Below are 18,719 nucleotides of genomic sequence, written 5' to 3'. Positions count from 1 at the left end.
CGGCGGCTCTCAGGTAGGGCTTGGGAGCCTGGAGCCTATCCCAGGAGGCCTGGGGCACAAGGCAGGGAACACCCTGGACGGGATGCTAACCCATCACAGGGCACAATCTCACACACTCACACACCCATTCACACACTATGGACAATTTGGAAATGCCAATCAGCCTACAGTGCATGTCTTTGGACTGGGGGAGGAAACCCCTGGAACACTGGGAGAACATGCAAACTCGTACACTGGGCGGAGGCGGGATTCGAACCCCCCAACCCCAGAGGTGCGAGGCATTGAGTTCAATCCAAACCTCAATAACTGCTAAAACTATATATACATATATATATATATATATATATATATATATATATATAATATCAACTTGGACCTTAAGTTTTCTGCTACTGGAAAGTTCAGGAAAGCTATATAGCTCTAATAAAGAAAGAAAAAATATATAGTACATATTTTATATATAGTACATATTCAAATCTTTTTCAGAATCATATATTTCACAGTTAAAGGGCTGCCTGGCTACAAAAGTTTGAAATGTCCTTCTTGAAAAATGAGCGACTCATGTCACGTGACCTTACTTCCAAGGTTCCGATTCGCTATGCAAATTCTTTGTGACTCCGGCTCTGCTGATTGGTCCGTGATCTCACGCGCACGTTCACCTGGAACAAACCGTAGGCGCGTGCAGAACTGGACAGCTCCGTGTGTTGTTCAGAGCTCCACACACACACACACACACACATACACGCACACACACATACACTCACCGGTGCGTGTGTGTCTCCTCCGTAATGCGATTACTCTCGTGTCGTGGGGATTTAAGGGTCATTTCGGAAAATCGTTGCCAGCGGCCGTGGAGGTAGAATAGGACATCTGGACAACTCTTTTCTTTTTTTATTTATTTATTTATTTTTTTTTCTTGGACTGAAATTAGCTGGAGAGTTTGAGCGTATAAAGCCGCCTATGGGAGCGTTTACAGATGTAGCAGGGAGTAACACACACACACACACACACACGCACGCACGCTCGCTCGCCCGAACGCACGCACACACACACACACACAGGCGCGCGCGCGCAGAGGGCGCTAGTGTGTGGCGGAGGAGCATTTCTCCATTTCTACAGGATGTGCTCGCTTCTCAGGCACTTTGACGCCGTGTCCGAGGGGGATTACCTGCCTTTCCAAACTAGCATGGTAAGACTTTTCCTGTGCGTTGTACAGATAGCCTGTATACCCTGCATGATTCCTCTGATTAAAGCGCGACACTAACACACACTACCAGAAAGTGAGGCTGAATTTGGTAGCAGGTGGACTTGGCACAGGCTCGCGCCTTGTTCCGCTGACAAGCTGACATCATGTTCGTGGCTGGATCAGATCATGAACCTAAGCTCCTTCTCGTTTAAGAATTCTCTAGACTGTCTATGCATTATTAAAATTGCTGCCTGTTGTATTATATTGTATTGTGTATGTCTTAGTATTTTGCATGATACCCGAAAGCGCACAAAAATCTAATTTATAGCTTGAGATATTTACTTTTGGGATATTTGAAATCCTTAAAAAAACAAAAAACAAACAAACAAACAAAAGCTATATATATATATATATATATATATATATATATATATATATATATATATATATATATATAAAACCACACACACACACGTATATATATATATATAGATAGATATATATATAGATAGATAGATAGATAGATAGATAGATAGGTAGAAAGATAGTGTGAATCACACCAGTTTGCAAGCAGGCATTAGGAATTGGAGGATTATGGAGCACTTCATCCAATTAGCTCGAACATCCTCCACCAATCTGTTGCCTTACTACAGTATAAAAGTAGTACTGATTGAGCTGAAAGTGCACATTGGGAGTGAAATCCAGTGTTGTAGATGGATGGAGTGGCACTGCTCACTGCACACTGCTCACTGGAGCTTATAAACCTTATTTATTTCATCGTTTGGTTTTCCTGGAGCATCCAGGTTGGACTGAGGGAGTAAAGCTTTCAGGAAGGGAGATTAATCTTCAAGGCAAAAAAAAAAAAAACAAGACAAAAAAAAAAAAAAAAAAAAAAACATGAACCACTTGCTTGCACTTTGAAGCGTTGCTTGTCTGAGTTTTGTTTATTTCCTGTCATGGTCAGTGTCACCTTGTTTTTAAGCATATTTATTTATTCTAAACTTTGACCCCCCACTATACTATACTATACTATACTATACTATACTATACTACACTGTACTATAATATACTATACTTTACTATACTATACTATACTATACTACACTTATACTATACTATACTGTGCTGTACTATACAATATTTACACTATACTATACTTATACTGTACTTATACTATATTACCATGCTTTCATTGCTGTTTTACACCCTTACAGAGAAAATATATTTCAACCCTCTTACCCTGTTATATCCAGAGACTCGCAGACTGTAACAGGATGTAGGGAAGCTATTCGTTTTCTAACAAACTACCCAGCTGATTTTAATAAAATGGATAGCCGGCAAGGCAACAGAATGTAATTATCCTCCCCACATGCTGTGGCTGTTCCCTGAATAGGCTAAAAACCTTTTCTACTAAAGGACCCATGGGCACCTTCCACTCTCCCCTCGTCTGTTCATTAATTATTGACTCGAGCCACATGCGGATACTACCATCCGTCATGACGAGTCATTTGACTGATTCTTTCAAACAGACCTGTTCAACTGAATCCAATGACAGCGTACGAGTCCTTTGATGCACTATTCAGGCATGGAGCTAGAAATACTGTTATACGCCACTGTTATCATACAAACTCAGGGCTTATAATAGTGTGACAACTCAGAAAAAGAACTAAAACATGCTCAGTGGTATGTTTCCTTGTCCTTACATTTAGCTTTTGTACTTTTATTATGCATATTTTACCTGGAAATGTTCCTATATAATATAATGTAATGGACAATATTAATATAATGTTCCTTTAAAAAGATATAACCCTCTCATGCATAAATTATTTATACACATATCCAGATTCTTCAGATATTTTAAAAGTAAAATTGCATGATACAATTTCTAATTCTGACTCTAATATCAAATATTAAACAGTAAATGGATTGTCCTTGAGTAAAAAAAAAGGTTAAACAGTATGCCTGAAATAATAATAATAATAATAATAATAATAATAATAATGTAAAGTAGTCTAATGGAAAATGTAATGCTGAAGACAAATTTAGAAAGTATTATTTCTCAACATATAAAATATATGCTAAATTTACACATGACACAAAGAGGTAAAAACAAATAAAAATAAAAAACAATTTTTACAAATCTAAGGTGTTCAGACGAGTCTGACACAAAAAAATACTTTTTTCACTTTAACGTTTTTTTTTTTTTTGATTTACATCTCATATTTTCCTAAAATATAAAAACGAGCCTTAAATTGACCGTCCGTAAGTGTGGACACTATGCATGGAAGGGTAAAGGTACATAACTAGACAGAAATTACCTTTTTTGAGTAAAGCTTTAAAGGTACACTATGTGCTCTGTCTAGGTAAAAGATAACTCAGAGCCTAGCTTGCACTGATTCAGCCGCTTCTACCAGTGAATTTGCACACACTAGTAGATTGCATTGAGTCAATGCAGGCTAGTTGAGCTATTTGTGGTGGGTTTGAGGTCAAATCCCAGCACTGACAAGCTGTCATGGTTGGATCCTGGAGCAAGATCCTTAACCTTCAGTTTAGTTGTATCCTGCCTCAGTTGTAAGTTGCTTTCTTTAAAAGCATCAGCCAAGTGAGCAAATATACTGGGTTATGTGTTATTTTATACTATGTAAGATATTACAGTACTTTACTGCAAATATGTTTACAGTTTACTGTATATTTTACAGAACTTTATTGGCAACCCTGTTGTAAAGTAATGTAAAGTTTACAGTCTTTTTTTTTTTTTTTTTTTTACAGTGTACACAAACCCATATTTACAATGTCAGACAGGAAAAGAGTACTAAACGTACCTCTTCAATTACAAAAAAAAAAAAATTAAATAAAAAAATTTAAAAAATAAAATAAAATAAAAAATAATAAATAATAAATAAAATGGGGGCAGTCGTGGCCTAAGGGATAGCGAGTCGGACTTACAACCCGAAGGTGAACCTGAAGGTTGTGGGTTCGAGTCTCGGGTGCGGCAGGGATTGTAGGTGGGGGGAGTGAATGACCAGCGCTCTCTCCCGCCCTCAATACCACGACTGAGGTGAGACCCTTGAGCAAGGCACCAAACCCCCAACTGCTCCCCGGGCGCCGCAGCAAAAAAGGCTGCCCACTGCTCCGGGTGTGTGTTCACGGTGTGTGTGTGTTCACTACTGTGTGTGTGCACTTGGATGGGTTAAATGCAGAGCACAAATTCTGAGTATGGGTCACCATACTTGGCCACAAGTGACATCACTTCACTTCACTTCACTTTCCTAACTGTGGTGGTACCCTTAAGCGTACACCTTTTGTAACTTTAGTGTATCTTTTATCTAGAAAGGTGCATGAAGTGCAACTTTAAAGCTTTACTCTAAAAGGTAACAGCTGTCCAGTTATGTACGTTATGTCCATTTAAATGCACACTATATTGACAAGTCTATATATATATATATATATATATATATATATATATATATATGTATATATATATATATGTATGTATGTATATGTATGTAAATATATATATATATATATATGTATGTATGTATGAATGTATATATATATTAAAGGTTGACATTGACATTTCCACTCTACATATATATATAAATATATATATATATATATATATATATATATATATATATATATATATATATATATTAAAGGTACAAAAGATCAAGGTAACACCCCAGCGACAAGGAAACATCCTGATGAGTATGCGTATGAGTACTATGAGTGTGATAACAGTAGCATATATCTAAGACCACATATAAAATTCATAATCCAGTTTCAGTGCACCGCATTGCAGGCTGTTACAAGTCAGGCATAACACTGTCTGGAGTAATATTAAAAAAAGAGGCAAGTTTGATGTTGTACCTAATTACATTCACTTTAATTGTGTTAAAAAATTCTAAACACTTTAAGTGCTGCCTAGAAGTCACTAAACTGACCTTCAGTAGTACTTTGTTGTTCAAATCAAATTGACATTCACAGGTGTTCCTAAGACAACTGGAAATGGTTATGAGCTGAATTAGGATACAGCAATCAGATGCATTTGATTACAAGGGTAAAGGCATATAGGGATCTTATATCTGATCAGAATGCAGTGGAGAACATATTAAACACTAACCAGATTTATTCTGATATCATGCCATTGCTTGGCACACATCATGTCCAAATATCTGTGGTAAAATATTAAAAAAACAACACAGTCAACACACACACACACACAAACTTCCCTTAGCAGCTATAACTGTGGCACAGTTTTTATTTCGGACAAACCACCAGTGTTTTCTGGCTTTTTTTTTTTCAGTGATGTACTGCAGAGGTTTGTGGAGATTATTCAACACCTTACTTGAACTTTCGATCCGACTCCTCCCTGAGCACCTTGATTGGGTTAGGACCAGGCGACTGAGCAGGCCATTCCATTACAGACAGCTCTTCTCCAAATCTCTTTTACATCTCCTACTCGCTCTTCGTTGTGTTTTAGGGTCACCAAGGTTGAAAATTGTTCAAAAGTTCAAAAATGCAAGTTATCCCAAACTTTACGTAGAAGTGTATATATCAGTGACTTAAATATGATTGTTAAATGAGCAGGTTTGTGCATGAGCAGTGCAGTATTTTCAAATTCTTCAGTAAATGTTGTAATTACAGTAGTGAAATGGAAGCGTTTAGAACAAGACATCTCAGTTTTTTCAGGTTTACATCCTGTTTTGTTTCTACTGTTAGCTATAAGTGCATCATTATATTATATTTAACCTGTAGTTCTGGTGTTGTTTGTTGAGCTGTACATGTAATTACCTCTTTACACTCTCAAGGTCTTCCACCAGGTTCAGACATCAGCCTGGTTTATGCAGTGGATATAAAAAGTCTACACTCTTCTTTTAAAACTTGCAGGTTTTTGTGTCATAAAAAATGAAACCAGCATAAATCATGTCAGGGCTGTTTTCCATGATATAGCAACCTACAAAATTAAAAAAACAACAAAAAAAACAAATACAGTGTGTCCCAAAAATCACCATATATAGGGGAAATTAACACTTTTTAGCAAAATGTCTTCTACAATTTTTCATACTTAGTTTATATTATATATATATTTTTCAGATAGCCTTTAAGAATGCCTTTGACGAAAGAAGAACGTATTGAAATCATTCTCATGGGTAGCTCGGGAAGCTGTCGTAAGGTTGCGATGGACATGCGATTACATGCATAAAACCAGATGTGTTAAACCGAGTTCATAATGAGTGCCAAAAACGACTCTGTGTGTGTTTACAAAGAAATGGCAATCATGTAGAGGATGTTTTGTAAGTTACATTTTGCTAAAAAGTATTAATTTCCCCTACGTATGGAGACTTTTGGGACACCCTGTAGAAATATTTTAGGGAAAAAAAGAAAAAAAGCTTGGTTGCAGTTTGGGTGCACACCCTTTTATAACAGGGTATGCGACTGTGCTCAGAATTAACCAATCACATTCAAACTAATGTTCAAAAGTAATTATCAAAGACCTGTCATCAATGAAGTGAGTCTGACTAAACCCAAATAAAGATCAGCTGCTGCTGTAGGATTTTCTTGACATCTTCTTGGTCTTATCTGACTGCTGAGAGCTTACAAAGCATGTACAGGATCTCATTGAAAGGTATCAATCAGGAGAGGGGTACAAAAGAATTTCCAAAACATTAGATGTAATATGCAGCACAAGTGGAGAAAATGGGGCACCACAGTGACATCACCAAGACCAGGACATCTCTCCAAATTTGTAAAAATGACAAGAAGAAAACTTATCAGGGAGGCTGCGAGGAGACAGTGACAACAAGTGACAACAATCTCTCATATTCTTCACATGTCTGGGCTATGGGGTAGGGTGGCTAGATGAAAGCCCTTTCTCAAGCAAAAATAAAAATAAAAAACATTCCAAGCCTGCCTAAATCACCCAAAACCATTTGGCAAAATGATGAGACAATGGTAGAACTTTTTGGGTATAAATCTAAAAGATATGTTTGGCACAAAAACAACACTGTGTATCACCCAAAGAACACCATAACCATGCTGAAGCATGGTGGTGGCAGCACCATGCTATGGCGCTGCTTCTCTTCAGCCAGGACTGGAGCTCTAGTCAAGATAGAGTGAATTATGGATATCTCCAAATCTCAATATATTTTGACACAAAACCTGCATGCATCTCTTATTCAGCTAAAGATGAAGAAAAATTTTGCCCTCTAGCACGAAAATGACCCAAAGCACAAATCCAAGTCAACAATGAATGGCTTCAGAAGAAGAATCTTTGAAATGGCCCAGTCAGAGCCCTGATCTAAATCCTATTAAAAACCTGTGGAATGACTTGAAGAGGGCTGTGCACAGGAGATCCTGTCACAATGTTATAGATCTGGAGCTTTTTTGCAAGGAAGAGTGGAATAAAAATGCTAATTCATGATGCCTCTAAGTTCAAGATGTTGGTAGACTCTTAGCCAAAAAGACTGAGTGCTGTATTACAAGCAGAAGGGGCTTTAACAAAGCATTAGTTAAGGGGCATGCATCAGGTTATTGTAAGTTTTTTCTTTTTTTTTAGCCTCAAAGATTTCTGTTTGTTTTACACTTGATTTTAGTTGCTATATCACACTAAAGGTGGAAAAAGATCTGACATGATTTATCTTGGTGGAATTTTTTACATCACCCAAACCTGCAATTTTAATAGGGTGTGAAGACCTTTTATATCCACTGTACTGTATATTTGCGGCTGGGTATCTGCGAGGCCTTGAGGGCATTATACACGGGTGTGTTTGCTATCATACTTGCATGTAAGGTGAACGTGGTCGTTAGGAGGCAGAAAAACACAACTAAATGAAAGTCTTGAAAGTTTGATTTCACTGCAGAAAGAATGCAGAAGAATGAAATGTTGATGACATATGAGATAACATTGAGAATCATTCCTTACCTCCAGTTTCTACATCACCGATTCTGTGCTATGAGGTATTTAATGTGACCAGATAAGGGAAAAGTTTAGGATTTTTTCAGATTTGCTCCACAGAAAAAAAAGACAAGCCAAAGATACGTATGGATATTGCATATTAAAAGAGAAGAAGGTGTTGACCTGAATCACATTCAGTTTCAGGCCTTATATTACCAGTAATGCAAACTATTGTTGAATTATATATAATATTAAGCTGCAGTCCAGCACACCAAAACTTCACCTCAGTCAAATAAGCCAATATACTGCAGACCTGCAATCCCAGACGAATGCTTTTTTTTTAACCTAAGTCATATTAACTACCTCTACACTGACATGAACCGAACCACTATTTTAAACAGATATATAGTCATATAATGTAAAATATAGTTATAATTTACTTATAGTGTGCCCATGCTGATTAGCGGAGCTGCAATGTGACACTTTCTCTCTCTCTCTCTCTCTCTCTCTCTCTCTTTCTCTCATGCACATTAGCACTTTCTGTCTGTTGTGCACATTAGCACTTTCCGGATGCTTGGTGATCATTATAAGGATTTGCAGTGAGAATGAGGAATTTTATTAGATGGAAAATCAGTCTGTGTTGTGTATGAGTGTGTGACCACAAGCGGCATCAGGAAATTTGTTGAAGACAGACAGTACTGTTTTTTTCACTGCCTTAAAAGGTATAATTACATCTTTACAAGGTCATTTTTTTTTTGGTATGACTGATAAATGACGATGGCTATAAGCAATAAACAAGGCTCATATTTGTAGCACAGTGTCTTAGAGACTGTTAGAAAGGGGACTGGAGCAGTATAGGAAACTTACTCGGATTGCACCTGACGTTAAGCCTCTTACTGTCACCTTAAATTGGATGTCTTGAGCATACTCGAAAATACGTGCTAGTTCTAGAGGTGAGACCACAGGTGACTTGCCGCACAGCATGCTTTCAACGAAAAACGCTTTCACACAGTCACTTTAACTGCAGTTGAACAAGGAGTTTTATGCAAGTCAGGTTTGAAAACTTGACTGATTGAAATGAATATTCAGTTTTTTCACTGATTGAAGTGAAATGAAGAGAGGTGAGCTGTGTTTTTGTCAGATTTACCCATTTTTAAAATTATTCTTATTATTTACAAAGGGTACTTTAGAAAGCAAAGACTCTACAGTTTTGTTTGCACATTTGCATGATAAAATTCCATGAAGCAAAGGACGATAAAGTTAACCTCACCATCAAAACAGCCCAAACGCAAACACTTAAAACAGCACCAGGAAATAAAGCCTAAAGTCACTGGATAAAACTCACAGAATAAACGTTTGGAGGAAGTCAGAATGAAGGAGCTGTTGTCCATTCATGCCAGCGACATTTTTTTTTTTTATGAATGGTGCAGTCCTGTATGTGTCTTGCACAAGCAAATCTGTAGCAGGCACCAGGATGAACATCACCTCTCTGTGTGTGTGTGTGTGTGTGTGTTTTTTTTTTTTTTTAAATCAAACAGAGCGTGTCGGTGAAAAATAAAATGTTGTAGGATGTAATATTGATGTGCAGGAAAGGAACTACTGCTCCTTCCGCCATCTGGCTCCGTCCGCCAGTCTGTTTCTCTCTCTCACACACACACACACACACACACACACACACACACACACACACACAGTCAGAAAGGCAGGCAGGCAGGCAAGCAGAAATAGAGAGAGAGAGAGAGAGAGAGACAACATTTATTGTAAGTGATATGTATTTTATTTTTTTGTAATTAAAAAGACCATTTCTTTAAATAAACAAATTAGAATTTTGTCAAAGTATCAGTGTCCAATATCAAGTAATACTAATTTTGCCATTGCTTGATACGGAATCAAAAAGAAAATCACTGTTTTCACGAATCCCTAATGAAAACACGGCATAAGCAAAGAGAAAACCCAGGTGATAAATAAACTCAAAATTAATGAGCTATTAAAACAGTTTTGATTTGTGACATGTTAATAAAGTTTCAGAGTTGAACAGAGGTACTTTGTGTCTCAATTACCACTTTGAAATTTGTAATACTAATAAATTTAGTAATTCAAAACTGATATCCTAGTTAGCGTGTGTTCCTGTGTCACACTCAGTGTTCCAGTCTGCAGTCTGGTTTGGTGATGACAGTATACACGTTCTCTTACAAGACAAATTTGGCAGGCAAAGGCTACACAGAACAGAACAGAAATTGTTCTTTAGTTCATCAGTTGCAGTTTTATTTATTATAAATTGTTTTTGCTTTTAGAAAATGGTATTCCTGCCTCATTTACCTTGATATTATATTGTTTAGGCTTGTGCCGTATAACCGTATATTAATGTCCCAACACAATATTACACCTATTCCATTAAATCACGGAAACACTGGAGTATGCTTGTATGAGTTATCACTCAAAAATACACCAACATAGCAGTCTTTTTCTCCCCAATAAAATGAAAGATGAGCCAACTGACATGTGAACCTGAAATGATCTGCACAAGTGTTTTAATCTCTCTGATATTAACAGACACTTCCTGGAAGCCCCGCCCCCTTCCCCCCAAACTCATGGGCTCTCGCTTTCTGTCATGTTAAACAGAGAGTTCATTAATGTGAAAATAAACCTGACAAGTATAATAAATAATGATGATAAATATGACAAGTACATTTATCATCTGTTAACTATATTTATTATGGATGACATGGAAAGCTTCGGGTGAAAGTGGTCAGTGAGGCTCTTTCAGTTTTTGGGCAAAAAACATGACGAAGATTTTGACCTAAAGAGATTAAAACAGGCTTTAAAGGAGGTGTCAAATCTAACACTTTACAAATAATCTTAATGGTGATGATCATTAGAAACTGATTAAATATGCAGTTTTTTCTTTTCTTTTCTATTTTTTTTTTAAACGCTGAGCAGCATCAACAGAGAAATTATCGGCCATCTGAACATTAGAGTGTATCAAAATATGATAGAAAATCCACCATCCAGCCGAGTTTTGACGATTGCCACAGTTCCTGACTACACAGCTGATACTATTATTGGATATAATATAATATACTATTATATCACTTATAACCGAAATGGTGGAAATGCTTATTACTCTGTCTTTTTTAAGGCTAATGGTTCTGGACGATCAAATCCAAAGCCATATTTTAATATGGAAACTCACATTCATGGGCAAATCTGTATCACACAAGCCTAGTATTGTTTGTTATTTGGTGTGGTTAAGGTGTATTATGGTGTATTATACAACAGTCAGTTCTGATAAACTAACCTGATTAGTCGAGCGGTGTTCCAAGAGTGCCTATATTTTCCTATAACCGCTGTTTCACTGCGAGCATCACTCCGCTCATCCGTGTTCACCACATAAAATTCCACTTCCTAGTTCGAAACTGTTGCTACAGTAGAGTTAGTGACATCATCAGCGAACATGGCAAACGACACTTTTCAGGAACATAACTTTTGACTTAAAATAGGAAAGCTCGGCAGAAAGGACGCCAGTTTTACCAGAAGCACCTTTAACAGGAATGTACAAATCAATGTGAGCTAGCTAGCCAGCTAGCTGACATGCTATAAAGTGACTGTGGCTTCTTTTGGATCTATTTCTATATTTGGCCATGTTGTATCTGAAACAGACCAAAAAAGTTAACACTGAGAAAAGCTGACACAAGAATAAACATTGAAAGGCATTGTTGTATAAATTTGGCGCTGTGCAGAGGTGGAATGCGTAGCCTCAAATCTAATTAACTACATTTTCCAGTAGTGAGGTAATAGTGTTGACACATAAGTTGGAATTAGTTATAAAACCTTTTCATGGACAGAATCATGTAGCTAAATGTCTTCTATTGTTCATTATTGTTCATTTGCGTAGCGCAGTGACACAGATCGGATTCGCTACCTCAGTCTGAACATACAGCTCCGAATTCATGTGACTTTTACAACAATCCAGCTCCATATTCATCATTCTTTTTTAAAATTAATCTCAGCTCTAGCATTGTTCTTAGGTTTCAAATCTCGTGTGATTTATGGACGTTAATACGGTTGCCATAGAAACGAATGCTCCCCCTCTCGCTAGCTTTATGTCTAAAATTTTACTTATTAGCACATTTGTAATGCAAATGAACAGTTACTTGAAGTGATTCAACATTAATCAATGTGGTACACAGTGTGCAGCAAATAAACAGCTGTTCAGTGAACTCTGCAAAGATCACATTGCTCACAAAGAGGACAGAAGTGAAGCTGCATGTTTAAAAGGTCAGATTAGTCATATGAAACGATGCCATCAGCATGTTTTTTTTTTTTTTTTTTTTGTAATTCATGTTATTACTTTTAAGCTTGCTGAGTCACAATACAGTTATCTGCTCTTTACTCAAACGTGTACTCGCTTGCTATTTTTGCTAAACTCTGAAATAGAGTTCAAAAGAACATTAAGAAACCTAGCTCAATTGAGGTTTTAAATCCATATTAAGAATATAGCATACTTATTTTACCCTATTATTATTATTTTTTTCTGGAGAAACTCATTTTGACAATTCCTACCCTCTAGCTGGCTCTCCCTCACACACAACAGCTACAGTTGAGGCCAAAACGTTCCACACACATAGGCTAAAGACATTTAATCTCAGTTTTTCAGATCAAATAAGGTATCTGCTTTGTTCAGATCAACAATTTTAAAATAATTAATAAAAAAAAGATTTATTTCAGCTTTAATTAAAATAATTATACACTATATCAGAATCCCAGTAGGTCAGAGGTTTACATACACCAAGTCTCTTTAAACAGTCTGGAAGATTCCATAAATTGATATAATGACATCTACAAGCTTCTGATTGGCCAATTGTCATAATTAGGAGTTAACTGGATATGCACCCGTGGTTGGAAAAGGACATTCTTTAGAGCCGGTGCCTTTTTGCCTTTCCTAACATGGGAGAATCCAAGCAACTCTGCCAAGACCTCAGAAAAATGTAGTGGACCTCCACAAGTCTGGTTCCTCTTTAGGAGCAATTTCCAAACAACTTGAACGCACCACAGCTATCTTTACTAACAACTGTACGCAGTTATAAGAAATCTTGGGACCACACAGTCATTGTGTCACAGTCACAATCAAAAGTTTGTACACCCACCATTAATAGCGTCCTACGTCAGCATGGCCGAAAAGAAGAAGCCGCTACTCTTAAGACCCGTATAAAAAAGCCAGACTGAAGTTGGAGGAATGTTCTCTGGTCAGATGAAGCAAAAATGTTTGGCCATAATGATCAGCACTATGTATGGAGGAAAAAGGCTAATCCAAAGACGACCATCCCAACTGTGAAGCATGGGGGTGGCAGCATCATGTTATGGGGGTGTTATGCTGGAATAGGCCAATTTAATTAGGCTTATCCTTAATCTTAGACTTCTATTAATTCTTATAGATATTTACTTAATTCATTAGTGATTTACATTAGTGAGACTGTAAAAAACATAAATACCATCCATCCATTTTCCGTAAAGCTTATCCTACACAGGGTCGTGAGAGAGCCTGGAGCCTATCCCAGGGAACTTGGGGTACAAGGCAGGGGGGACACCCTGGATGGGGTGCCAGCCCGTTGCAGGGCACAATCACACACATAGGACGGAGGTGGAATTCAAGCCCCCAACCCCCGAAGTGCGAGGAAAACGTGCTAACAACCAAGCCACTGTTCCCTAGAAGGAAATACCATAAATACCAAAAGTAAACACTGAATGAAAAGTGCTATATAAATAATTTTATTATTATTATTATTATTATTATTAACAATTAGTTTACCTTTCCTCTAACCATAATCATTGTTTCATACATGTGGCTTAGTTCAGGAGCGTGACCTGTTCAGACTGATGTCAGGTATTGTCCACTTTAAAAAGAAACTGAAAAAAAAAAAATTGAGCACTTAGTCTTGCAGTGTGAATGTAGCTTTTCATATCACTCATTTTAATGTCACACAGTCCTGCCAGTGGCTGCAAGACAAAATAAATAGCAACAGCATCTGAGATCATTTCCTTCACACCTCTTAACGTGGTGGCGACAGGGCTGCATGTTTTCACTTCATAGTCGCCAAAAGCCAGACATCTGTTGTCTTTACCCGTTTATGCCCCATGGATACGCCTGTCATATTGCATGGCTTTTCCCACCAGCCTGTTGATTCATCGCTGGCTTAGGCACTATTGTCATGGCTTCCCTGGCTGTCTCATTAAACACAAGGACTTAAACAGGTTTTATTCTGCTCTCTCAGCAAGTGCAGGAAACGTTCATATAGCTGCAGCATCCTCATCAAACAAGACTTTAACGAGGCATGGTGTCCCTCTGCATTCAACAAAGGCTAAACCATGGCATCCAGATGGCCTGTTGTTCAAAATAAATGTCGCATGTCACATTCTGGCCGCCTCGGGGTCCCGAGCTCGATCTGAAAACGAGACAGGGTGAAGTGAGGCACCTCCTGATGGAGGTCAAACGTCAGTCTTTCAGACAGAGCCCTGTGAGGCTTCATCATGTCAGGTCTTAGGTTTAGATCCAGGGCTTACAAGGCCACAGATTTTTTTTCCCAACATAAATGCCTGAGGCAAAGCCATTGTCTGTGTTTTTTAGTTCACAAGAACATCTTAAAGTCTGGTTCTTGGATTAGAACCAATGATGAAGTCCATTTATGTATGTACTGAATGTATATGTGTGTATATACACAATATGACAAATGCATACTGTATATGGCACGTGTGTGCCCTTTTCAGAATGCAGAATATTTGCTTGTTTCTATATTCTTATGTAGTACAGTAATGTAAAAGATTTTCTATATCTATACTGTTTTATGAATGTCCACTTTGTGTTTTTGATTCAGTGGCTTCAAGTTCTGTAAAGCATCTGTGTGTGTGTGTGTCTGTGTGTGTTCATGGTCAGTCCTGGTGTTGTGATCAATGATAGAAAAGCAGGGCTATAACTTTATAACTTTATATAGCTATAACTTTATCAGACCTATGGTGAGATTAGTGTGTATCATGATCCATCTATAAGAGACACATCACAAATGTGTTTCACTATTCATTACTATTCAAAGATCAGATCTGTTTGTAAAGTGTTCGAGATCATTTAAGATCAAGCTTTATTAGCTTTACAGTTTTATTTTAAATGGGAGCTAGGTGTTTTTGCGAAAGCTTGGGTGAATTACTATTGAAAGGTCCATGTTGCTGTTGTGTTAACCTGACTGGTAATTCCTTTAATGCTAATCCACATATTAGAAATAAAACATGAAGACTTGTACTTCTGTAGCCATTTTCATCATAATCTGGGATGCAGCAGTAAAACACACCAGGGGCGGACGATCACTAGCCTGGTGCTTTGGTAAAGATAACTGTGTGTCCAGGCTATTCGTTTTTTATTTATAGTTGGTCAGTGGACAGCATTGACAGCCGGTGATATTTTTAATAAGTCAAGCACAGATGTGTGTTACTGAAGTAAACTGTGTATGTCTGTGTGTTCTGTCTCAAAAAAATCCAAAATTAGCTAGACAAAATCAGTAGTGTCTGCCAGCTAAGCTGATTCATGTTCGTTACCATTTCAGTGATTGGCAGTTGGTTATGAGGTTCAGTCCCTTTCGGAGATCTCCCAATCATCATGTGGAGAAGCTGTGTACCTTACCAGGACAAGACATATATTATTGAGATATTTGTTTCTATGCAAAACCCATCCGCCTACACTTCAATTCACTGCCAGAGAAGCCGTATGCCTAGATTCAAAATAATGTTTTGATAAAAAAAAAAGATTTATTTCAGCTTTAATTAAAATAATTATACACTATATCAGAATTCCAGTAGGTCAGAGGTAAACATACACCAAGTCTCTTTAAACAGTCTGGAAGATTCAATAAATTGATATAATGACATCTACAAGCTTCTGATTGGCCAATTGTCATAATTAGGAGTTAACTGGATATGCACCTGTGGATAGAGCCAGCCTTTCCTAACATGGGAAAATCCAAGCAACTCTGCCAAGACCTCAGAAAAATGTAGAGGACCTCCACAAGTCTGGTTCCTCTTTAGGAGCAATTTCCAAACAACTTGAACGCACCACAGCTATCTTTACTAACAACTGTACGCAGTTATAAGAAATCTTGGGACCACACAGTCATTGTGTCACAGTCAAAAGTTTGTACACCCACCGTTAATAGCGTCCTACGTCAGCATGGCCGAAAATAAGAAGCCGCTACTCTTAAGACCCGTATAAAAAAGCCAGACTGAAGTTGGAGGAATGTTCTCTGGTCAGATGAAGCAAAAATGTTTGGCCATAATGATCAGCACTATGTATGGAGGAAAAAGGCTAATCCAAAGACGACCATCCCAACTGTGAAGCATGGGGGTGGCAGCATCATGTTATGGGGGTGTTTTGCTGGAATAGGCCAATTTAATTAGGCTTATCCTTAATCTTAGACTTCTATTAATTCTTATAGAGATTTACTTAATTCATTAGTGATTTACATTAGAGAGACTGTAAAAAACATAAATACCATCCATCCATTTTCCGTAAAGCTTATCCTACACAGGGTCGTGAGAGAGCCTGGAGCCTATCCCAGGGAACTTGGGGTACAAGGCAGGGGGGACACCCTGGATGGGGTGCCAGCCCGTTGCAGGGCACAATCACACACATAGGACGGAGGTGGAATTCCCCATCCGCCTACACTTCAATTTACTGCCAGAGAAGCCGTATGCCTAGATTCAGAATAATGTATTGAAAGTACAGTAAGCTTAATCTTTCCTCCCATTAAAACACAGTGTACTGAATCTGCCAAACGAGCCCATATAGAAGCTGTGCATCTCTGCGTTTCTACTGTCGAGGGCTTTATAGGAGATTTCCACACAGGCTGTGCTGTCCACTGAAAACAGTTTGCATTACATGAACGAACAGCACAATATTACAGTCAGAGGGTTGATCATTTGATTCGCTAAGATATTGAATTTCACCAAGAGTGATGAATAATATAGACACATTTCTACATTTAATATAGAAACTTTTCATTGCTGCATTTGAATGAAATTTTAGGGGAGGTGGGTAGGCTAGGGATGATGATGATGATGATGATGATGATTGACGATAGTATCGGGAATCACCAATAAATTCCCACTATCATAATGTCTATCAAATTGGATGATTTAAAATATCTGTTGTAAAACATGGTGTCTGCAGTTTGAATATAACAATAGTGTTGTATTTTGGAATGTGTTTTCTTTTTGCCTATTTTTTATCCCATATGAAATTTGACGGCCTTCTGTCTGAGTTCGATAAGTATCTCTGCTGTTCACCACAGAACAAATGCACATGTACTTTATTTAATCTTATTTAAATTTTATAATGAGCTTAGTTACAGCTAACAACTAATTACATCTATTTGCATTTACTTCAGTTTTGCATGCATTCCTGACCTTGTTAACAGGTAATTAATTTAAAAAAAAAAAAAAAAGGAAACGCTAATGCTAGCGATTGCAGTTACAGTCGACAGCTTCTGGCATTTTTCCATTGTAATGACGGAACATGTACACGGTACGTTACTTATATCTCCCCTCAAAAGCCACGGGCAATGCTATCATCAATCGGCAATAGTTAGGAGGCACAATAGGATAATGCCATTTTACACATGGTCTCACAAGCCTAATGGCGGGGCGTCACATGTAGTCTTAAAGCAGCCACCTCTGGACAAGTTAAACAGCCAGACAAAGCATCAAAAAATCATACATAATGAATTTCTCAAAAAAAAAATCATTCGATATGTTGGCTTTAAATGTAGCATTAACTATAGTGTAAGCTCCTTGTTCTGAACTGCACCACCTGCTGCACTACACACATCAGCTAAGCACAACCTGCTGTTGGTAGAATAGTTTACTAAGCAGATTATCTATCATGCGTGGATGGCATACGGTCTTTTCAGAAAGAAATGCGCAGTTATGTGGTATCACTGACAAAAAAACAGTCTGGCACAAAACTGTCATATAACTATCTTTTCACAGTCAGCTTGCGTTTAAACACGTTGAGAGAAATTAAAGATGCTACCCAGACTAAACTTTTCATATTTTACATGTGATGTTGAGACAAGAAAACCGCAGCTAATAGCCAAAACATTGAAGTTATTTGCTGAGCTTTTGTCGGAGGCACAAACACAATGTGCACACTTAATCTGTATTAATGCATTTAACTAGCTAACTAAGCTGCCCATGCATAATTATATTAGCTATCACTTTTTTTAGCCTAGTTAATTATGTTTCCAGACAAACAACACATGGGCTTGGGCAGCACACTGGTGCTTCTACTTGTAAGTGGGCTAGCTAATGTATTTAGAGAGAAAAGGAGAGAGCTCTCTGTATGTTGTTGCTACTATAAGTGATATCCATGAAAATACACAAAAACTCCAATAGTACCACAGTCGTATTAATTTATTCTTTCCTCCCTTTTTTGTGGGATGAAAGCAATGCCACTGATCCAACTGTGCTGGTTTCTTAATTCCATGTACGACTCTCTACAGCTGTCATTCCAAAATGGGCCCTGAATGAGATTAATCCCAGTGAGTCACTGTGACATTTTTAACTTGTGTCTGTCCATCAAACCGGGGATAAATG

The 18,719-nt window shown here is 37.7% G+C and overlaps 1 protein-coding gene across 4 annotated transcripts in view; it reads left to right on the top strand.

Moving 5' to 3' along the window:
• The first annotated feature begins 729 nt into the window (after positions 1 to 729).
• pcdh15b (protocadherin-related 15b) overlaps positions 730 to 18,719 on the top strand; it is a 186,085-nt gene continuing 168,095 nt past the window's right edge. For all 4 annotated transcript variants that reach the window (XM_053238777.1, XM_034309522.2, XM_053238775.1 and 1 more), the window contains exon 1: positions 730 to 1,189. The gene's annotated coding sequence lies outside the window, so the exon portion shown is untranslated. The remainder of the gene's footprint in view (positions 1,190 to 18,719) is intronic.

The sequence above is a fragment of the Pangasianodon hypophthalmus genome, chromosome 12 (assembly GCF_027358585.1).
Source record: "Pangasianodon hypophthalmus isolate fPanHyp1 chromosome 12, fPanHyp1.pri, whole genome shotgun sequence".
Taxonomy (NCBI): domain Eukaryota; kingdom Metazoa; phylum Chordata; class Actinopteri; order Siluriformes; family Pangasiidae; genus Pangasianodon; species Pangasianodon hypophthalmus.
The sequence above is the reverse complement of the archived record's forward strand: the minus strand, read 5'-3'. Positions and strand labels throughout refer to the sequence as shown.